Source organism: Daphnia magna, unplaced genomic scaffold (genome assembly GCF_020631705.1).
Source record: "Daphnia magna isolate NIES unplaced genomic scaffold, ASM2063170v1.1 Dm_contigs152, whole genome shotgun sequence".
NCBI lineage: Eukaryota > Metazoa > Arthropoda > Branchiopoda > Diplostraca > Daphniidae > Daphnia > Daphnia magna.
The window spans coordinates 172151-179906 of record NW_025533143.1 but is presented as its reverse complement, the minus strand read 5'-3'; positions in this window follow the sequence as shown (position 1 = coordinate 179906).

Genomic DNA, 7756 nt, shown 5'->3' with positions numbered 1-7756 from the left:
AAATTTTGACTCCGGAATTTTCAGGAAAGTCGATTTTGTGGCTCAATTACAATTCGCCCCGAGGAAATATTTATGTGGCAATCTCCTCCCTATGTGCCCCACATTCTCCTAACGTCAAATTTGCGATTTACCTGAATGAAAATTATGACTCCGGAATTTTCAGAAAAGTCGATTTTGTCGCTCAATTACAAGTCGCCCCGAGGAAATATTTATGTGGCAAGCTCCTCCCTATGTGCTTCACATTATTCTAACGTCAAATTTGCGATTTACCTGAATGAAAATTTTGACTCCGGAATTTTCAGAAAAGTCGATTTTGTGGCTCAATTACAAGTCGCCCCGAGGAAATATTTATGTGACAAGCTCCTCCCTATGTGCTTCACATTATTCTAACGTCAAATTTGCGATTTACCTGAATGAAAATTTTGACTCCGGAATTTTCAGAAAAATCGATTTTGTGGCTCAATTACAAGTCGCCCCGAGGAAATATTTATGTGGCAAGCTCCTCCCTATGTGCTTCACATTATTCTAACGTCAAATTTGCGATTTACCTGAATGAAAATTTTGACTCCGGAATTTTCAGAAAAATCGATTTTGTGGCTCAATTACAAGTCGCCCCGAGGAAATATTTATGTGGCAAGCTCCTCCCTATGTGCCCCACATTTTCCTAACGTCAAATTTACGATTTACCTGAATGAAAATTTTGACTCCGGAATTTTCAGAAAAATCGATTTTGTGGCTCTATTACAAGTCGCTTCGAGGAAATATTTATGTGGCAAGCTCCTCTCTATGGGCCCCACACTACCCTGGTGTTGGAATTGTGAACTACCTGAACGAAAAATTTCACTGCGAATTTCCGAGAGAAAACTCGTTACTACGCCAAAACTGCGGTTAATATCTTTACGAAATACATCGGAACGTATTATCTAACAAATTCTGCATCTTTCTAGACCGCTCCCGTTGTCCTAGGATGAACGGTTCAAAAGTTGAAGAACACATTGCAGCATTCACAAGTTCTCATCATAGAAACATGGCTATTGCCGACGAATATTCAGAGTTCATCGAATGAAATGCATAGAATCTCACTAATTTTGACATTCTGCGTCGATCTAGACCATTCCCGTTGCTCTAGCATGGACGGTTCCAAAGTTAGCAAATACGGCTAAATATGCAAATTAGCTATAACTCCGCAACCGATAGCCGCCCGATGAAAATATTTGCACGCCGAGCTCCTCTCCTCCTTCCCGATCAAGCCCTCGAGTCAGATTCACGATTTACCTGAACGAAAAAAATCAACGGTGACGTCTTGCGGCAGACGGGCGCTTCGCGCCCGCTGCCGCGTTTACAATTATCCTTATTGCAACACAACCGAGCCCCTCCTCCTAAAAATCACATTTATCGGTTTTATCTCTTTTTCTCCAAAATTTTACACAAACAAGTTTGAAAATGATGTTATTTCGACTAATTTTGATATTCTGCGTCGATCTAGACCATTCCTGTTGCTCTACGATTTATGGTTCAAAAGTTAGCTATTTTGCATAAGGTTTCCTAAGTTCTCACTGTAGTAAAATGTTGATTTCTCACGAATCTTTGATATTTAAATATTGAAATGCACAGATTTCGACTAATTTTGAGATTCTGCGTCGATCTAGACCATTCCCATTGATCTAGCATGTACGGTTCAAAAGTTGGCAAATGCGGCTCAAATTGAAAATTCGCTTTAACTCCTCAACCGCAAGCCGCACGATTGAAATATTTATGTGCCGAACTGCTTTTTGCTTTCCCGACCGTGCGGTGCTGTCAGATTTCCGATTTACCTGAATGAAAATTTTGACTCCGGAATTTTCAGGAAAGTCGATTTTGTGGCTCAATTACAATTCGCCCCGAGGAAATATTTATGTGGCAATCTCCTCCCTATGTGCCCCACATTCTCCTAACGTCAAATTTGCGATTTACCTGAATGAAAATTATGACTCCGGAATTTTCAGAAAAGTCGATTTTGTCGCTCAATTACAAGTCGCCCCGAGGAAATATTTATGTGGCAAGCTCCTCCCTATGTGCTTCACATTATTCTAACGTCAAATTTGCGATTTACCTGAATGAAAATTTTGACTCCGGAATTTTCAGAAAAGTCGATTTTGTGGCTCAATTACAAGTCGCCCCGAGGAAATATTTATGTGACAAGCTCCTCCCTATGTGCTTCACATTATTCTAACGTCAAATTTGCGATTTACCTGAATGAAAATTTTGACTCCGGAATTTTCAGAAAAATCGATTTTGTGGCTCAATTACAAGTCGCCCCGAGGAAATATTTATGTGGCAAGCTCCTCCCTATGTGCTTCACATTATTCTAACGTCAAATTTGCGATTTACCTGAATGAAAATTTTGACTCCGGAATTTTCAGAAAAATCGATTTTGTGGCTCAATTACAAGTCGCCCCGAGGAAATATTTATGTGGCAAGCTCCTCCCTATGTGCCCCACATTTTCCTAACGTCAAATTTACGATTTACCTGAATGAAAATTTTGACTCCGGAATTTTCAGAAAAATCGATTTTGTGGCTCTATTACAAGTCGCTTCGAGGAAATATTTATGTGGCAAGCTCCTCTCTATGGGCCCCACACTACCCTGGTGTTGGAATTGTGAACTACCTGAACGAAAAATTTCACTGCGAATTTCCGAGAGAAAACTCGTTACTACGCCAAAACTGCGGTTAATATCTTTACGAAATACATCGGAACGTATTATCTAACAAATTCTGCATCTTTCTAGACCGCTCCCGTTGTCCTAGGATGAACGGTTCAAAAGTTGAAGAACACATTGCAGCATTCACAAGTTCTCATCATAGAAACATGGCTATTGCCGACGAATATTCAGAGTTCATCGAATGAAATGCATAGAATCTCACTAATTTTGACATTCTGCGTCGATCTAGACCATTCCCGTTGCTCTAGCATGGACGGTTCCAAAGTTAGCAAATACGGCTAAATATGCAAATTAGCTATAACTCCGCAACCGATAGCCGCCCGATGAAAATATTTGCACGCCGAGCTCCTCTCCTCCTTCCCGATCAAGCCCTCGAGTCAGATTCACGATTTACCTGAACGAAAAAAATCAACGGTGACGTCTTGCGGCAGACGGGCGCTTCGCGCCCGCTGCCGCGTTTACAATTATCCTTATTGCAACACAACCGAGCCCCTCCTCCTAAAAATCACATTTATCGGTTTTATCTCTTTTTCTCCAAAATTTTACACAAACAAGTTTGAAAATGATGTTATTTCGACTAATTTTGATATTCTGCGTCGATCTAGACCATTCCTGTTGCTCTACGATTTATGGTTCAAAAGTTAGCTATTTTGCATAAGGTTTCCTAAGTTCTCACTGTAGTAAAATGTTGATTTCTCACGAATCTTTGATATTTAAATATTGAAATGCACAGATTTCGACTAATTTTGAGATTCTGCGTCGATCTAGACCATTCCCATTGATCTAGCATGTACGGTTCAAAAGTTGGCAAATGCGGCTCAAATTGAAAATTCGCTTTAACTCCTCAACCGCAAGCCGCACGATTGAAATATTTATGTGCCGAACTGCTTTTTGCTTTCCCGACCGTGCGGTGCTGTCAGATTTCCGATTTACCTGAATGAAAATTTTGACTCCGGAATTTTCAGGAAAGTCGATTTTGTGGCTCAATTACAATTCGCCCCGAGGAAATATTTATGTGGCAATCTCCTCCCTATGTGCCCCACATTCTCCTAACGTCAAATTTGCGATTTACCTGAATGAAAATTATGACTCCGGAATTTTCAGAAAAGTCGATTTTGTGGCTCAATTACAAGTCGCCCCGAGGAAATATTTATGTGGCAAGCTCCTCCCTATGTGCTTCACATTATTCTAACGTCAAATTTGCGATTTACCTGAATGAAAATTTTGACTCCGGAATTTTCAGAAAAGTCGATTTTGTGGCTCAATTACAAGTCGCCCCGAGGAAATATTTATGTGACAAGCTCCTCCCTATGTGCTTCACATTATTCTAACGTCAAATTTGCGATTTACCTGAATGAAAATTTTGACTCCGGAATTTTCAGAAAAATCGATTTTGTGGCTCAATTACAAGTCGCCCCGAGGAAATATTTATGTGGCAAGCTCCTCCCTATGTGCTTCACATTATTCTAACGTCAAATTTGCGATTTACCTGAATGAAAATTTTGACTCCGGAATTTTCAGAAAAATCGATTTTGTGGCTCAATTACAAGTCGCCCCGAGGAAATATTTATGTGGCAAGCTCCTCCCTATGTGCCCCACATTTTCCTAACGTCAAATTTACGATTTACCTGAATGAAAATTTTGACTCCGGAATTTTCAGAAAAATCGATTTTGTGGCTCTATTACAAGTCGCTTCGAGGAAATATTTATGTGGCAAGCTCCTCTCTATGGGCCCCACACTACCCTGGTGTTGGAATTGTGAACTACCTGAACGAAAAATTTCACTGCGAATTTCCGAGAGAAAACTCGTTACTACGCCAAAACTGCGGTTAATATCTTTACGAAATACATCGGAACGTATTATCTAACAAATTCTGCATCTTTCTAGACCGCTCCCGTTGTCCTAGGATGAACGGTTCAAAAGTTGAAGAACACATTGCAGCATTCACAAGTTCTCATCATAGAAACATGGCTATTGCCGACGAATATTCAGAGTTCATCGAATGAAATGCATAGAATCTCACTAATTTTGACATTCTGCGTCGATCTAGACCATTCCCGTTGCTCTAGCATGGACGGTTCCAAAGTTAGCAAATACGGCTAAATATGCAAATTAGCTATAACTCCGCAACCGATAGCCGCCCGATGAAAATATTTGCACGCCGAGCTCCTCTCCTCCTTCCCGATCAAGCCCTCGAGTCAGATTCACGATTTACCTGAACGAAAAAAATCAACGGTGACGTCTTGCGGCAGACGGGCGCTTCGCGCCCGCTGCCGCGTTTACAATTATCCTTATTGCAACACAACCGAGCCCCTCCTCCTAAAAATCACATTTATCGGTTTTATCTCTTTTTCTCCAAAATTTTACACAAACAAGTTTGAAAATGATGTTATTTCGACTAATTTTGATATTCTGCGTCGATCTAGACCATTCCTGTTGCTCTACGATTTATGGTTCAAAAGTTAGCTATTTTGCATAAGGTTTCCTAAGTTCTCACTGTAGTAAAATGTTGATTTCTCACGAATCTTTGATATTTAAATATTGAAATGCATAGATTTCGACTAATTTTGAGATTCTGCGTCGATCTAGACCATTCCCATTGATCTAGCATGTACGGTTCAAAAGTTGGCTTCGTCTGCTACGAGGGGATGAACAACAAACCATTCACAAACTATAGCTAAATAAAAATCGCTAGCTAAATAAAAATAGCTAAATAAAAACTCTTGGGGTTGTCGATTCGTCGTAATCGTACGTGTTCGCATTAAAAAATAAAAAATGTATTTTTAAATATTTTTTGAATTTTTTATATTTTATCATATTTTTTTTATTAAAAAGAGCCCAGTATTCAATTCTTTGTAAAATAAATGCAAATCAGCGCCGGGACTTGAACTTCAGACCTCTAGACTCGATACCCCATGTTCTAATTGCCTTAGCACTCTTGCTTCCACTTTCGATAATATGTAATATTGGGGTAGCAGAAAATGTTTGTCGTTTCGTAAATAACAAAATAAAACAAACAGAACAAAAAAGAAAGAAAAGGAAAGCCGTCGATTTTTTAAAAGTAGGGTAAAGTAGATCCTCTACCATCTGCCTACCATTTGCAATGGTAGACTAGTCTACCATTGACTAAAACGGACAAAAAGAAAAGTGTTCGGTGCGAATTGAACACGGGACCACACATCACTGATATTTTCGCAGTCGACCGCCTTAACCACTAAGCTATTTTAATATATTTTTGGTTCAACAATTTTCTTCCTATTTCCAGGATTCAGTTAAGAACTTCTTCAGTTGAAAAATTCTGACTGAAAACTAAAGTATGTTTACATTTAAGACATTTGAGTATGTGTTAATATTAAATCCTACTTTTAATAATTATGTATTGATTTTAAACTATAATTTCTATCTTTTTCATTTTTAATCGCTAATTTAATCCAAATATTTCAAAATAACAAAGAAAATGTTAATGTTCAATAACAAATTTAAAAAACGAAAGTGGAAATAGTTGTATAAAAGCAAATGAAATATGACACATTTAAAGGGGGAAGTAAAATTTATCTGTAAGTCATCAGAAGAAATTTTGTTTGCTTCCCAAGTTTTGTTATGTTATATTCCAACGAAAAGTGCAATATTTACTTGGGAATCGCCCCTCCATTTTTGTTGTGATTTTGCGTTTTCGTCTGCTAATTCTTACTTTATAGTAGACACGCATTTGTCTACCATATGGTAGATCATCTTCCATTCCCCTACTAGCTTATAGTAAACAAAATTTTCTACCATTTCTCTACCTTTTTCGTTCTACTACGCATGGTGGCCGAAAAGTAGGAAAAAGGTAGAAACCAAAAATTTAGAGTGTAGGGTTCTTCTATTTTACTTTTTTCCGTTAGGGTCATAACTGCACCCGTGTGAGAATTTCAATTTATTACGTATAATTATTGCGGATTTTAAATATTTTTAAAGATATTTTATATTTTTTCATTTTTTTGGTAATTTTCATAATTTTTGCTTTAAAATATTGGGGTGTAAGAATATTTCTTCGAGTTTACAAACCCCCGCCTTAGATCCTCAACCGTAAGCAAATAACAATACTTTGTTAGTGTAATAATCAACATAAAATAATAACATACAAATTCCATCACGCTAATGAACCATGAGGTTCACCCCCATGAGAAAGAGCGGGAAAAGGGTAGAAATCATGGAAATTTAAGGAAATTACAAAAATAATATTAAGTGTCCTTAGAACGTCCGATAAAATATTTTGGATGATTATTTAGTTCATTTGAACAAATTCAGGTTTATTACAGGTGAATTACTCGTGAACTGTTGGTAAATTCGTATAATTTTTTTACAAAACGACATTATTTGGGAGCATTCTCTTGTTGTGTAGTTATATGGCAACTCTGTGGTCGCTAGACATTAAATATAGCAGACGACGTAAATACTTGAAAAGGGCACTATAAAAAATCTAGAATTGCTTATTTTTTTATTCGAATTGGACTTTTTCTGTCTTTTGAGGAAGAATGGACTAAATCTGGCGTCTCGTATGATCCCTATCATTAAACAACTAAGATATAACAACTAGGGATCAACCACGAACATATCGGTGTGCTTTTGTGTCAATCGCGATTCACGTTTCGGGGCAATGGGGTGGGGCTTTCGGGGCTAAATCGGGGTATGTGCAACCCGATAATTACAACTAATCAATCGAGTATTTCGACCCGATTGCCCCGATTACAACCCCTACTATACTTATTCTACCCACCTGCCCCCATTTTTTAACAATAAATGTAGCTTGATATTATGAATAAAATAGAATGAAATCATTTTTTAAAAATTTGATTCCATTTTCTCTTGGTTTATCCGGAGTGTAATAGTAGAAATTTTGGAAAAAGAGGGAAATCACGGAAAAAAGGGAATTATTAGCGAAAATTTAGGGAAAAGTACGAGAATTGCGGAAATTTACGTTATTTTGGGAAAAACTAGAAATTACAGAGATTTACGGAAATCACGCAAATAGAAAAAAAGACAAACGGGTTCACCCTGGAAAACAGTCGG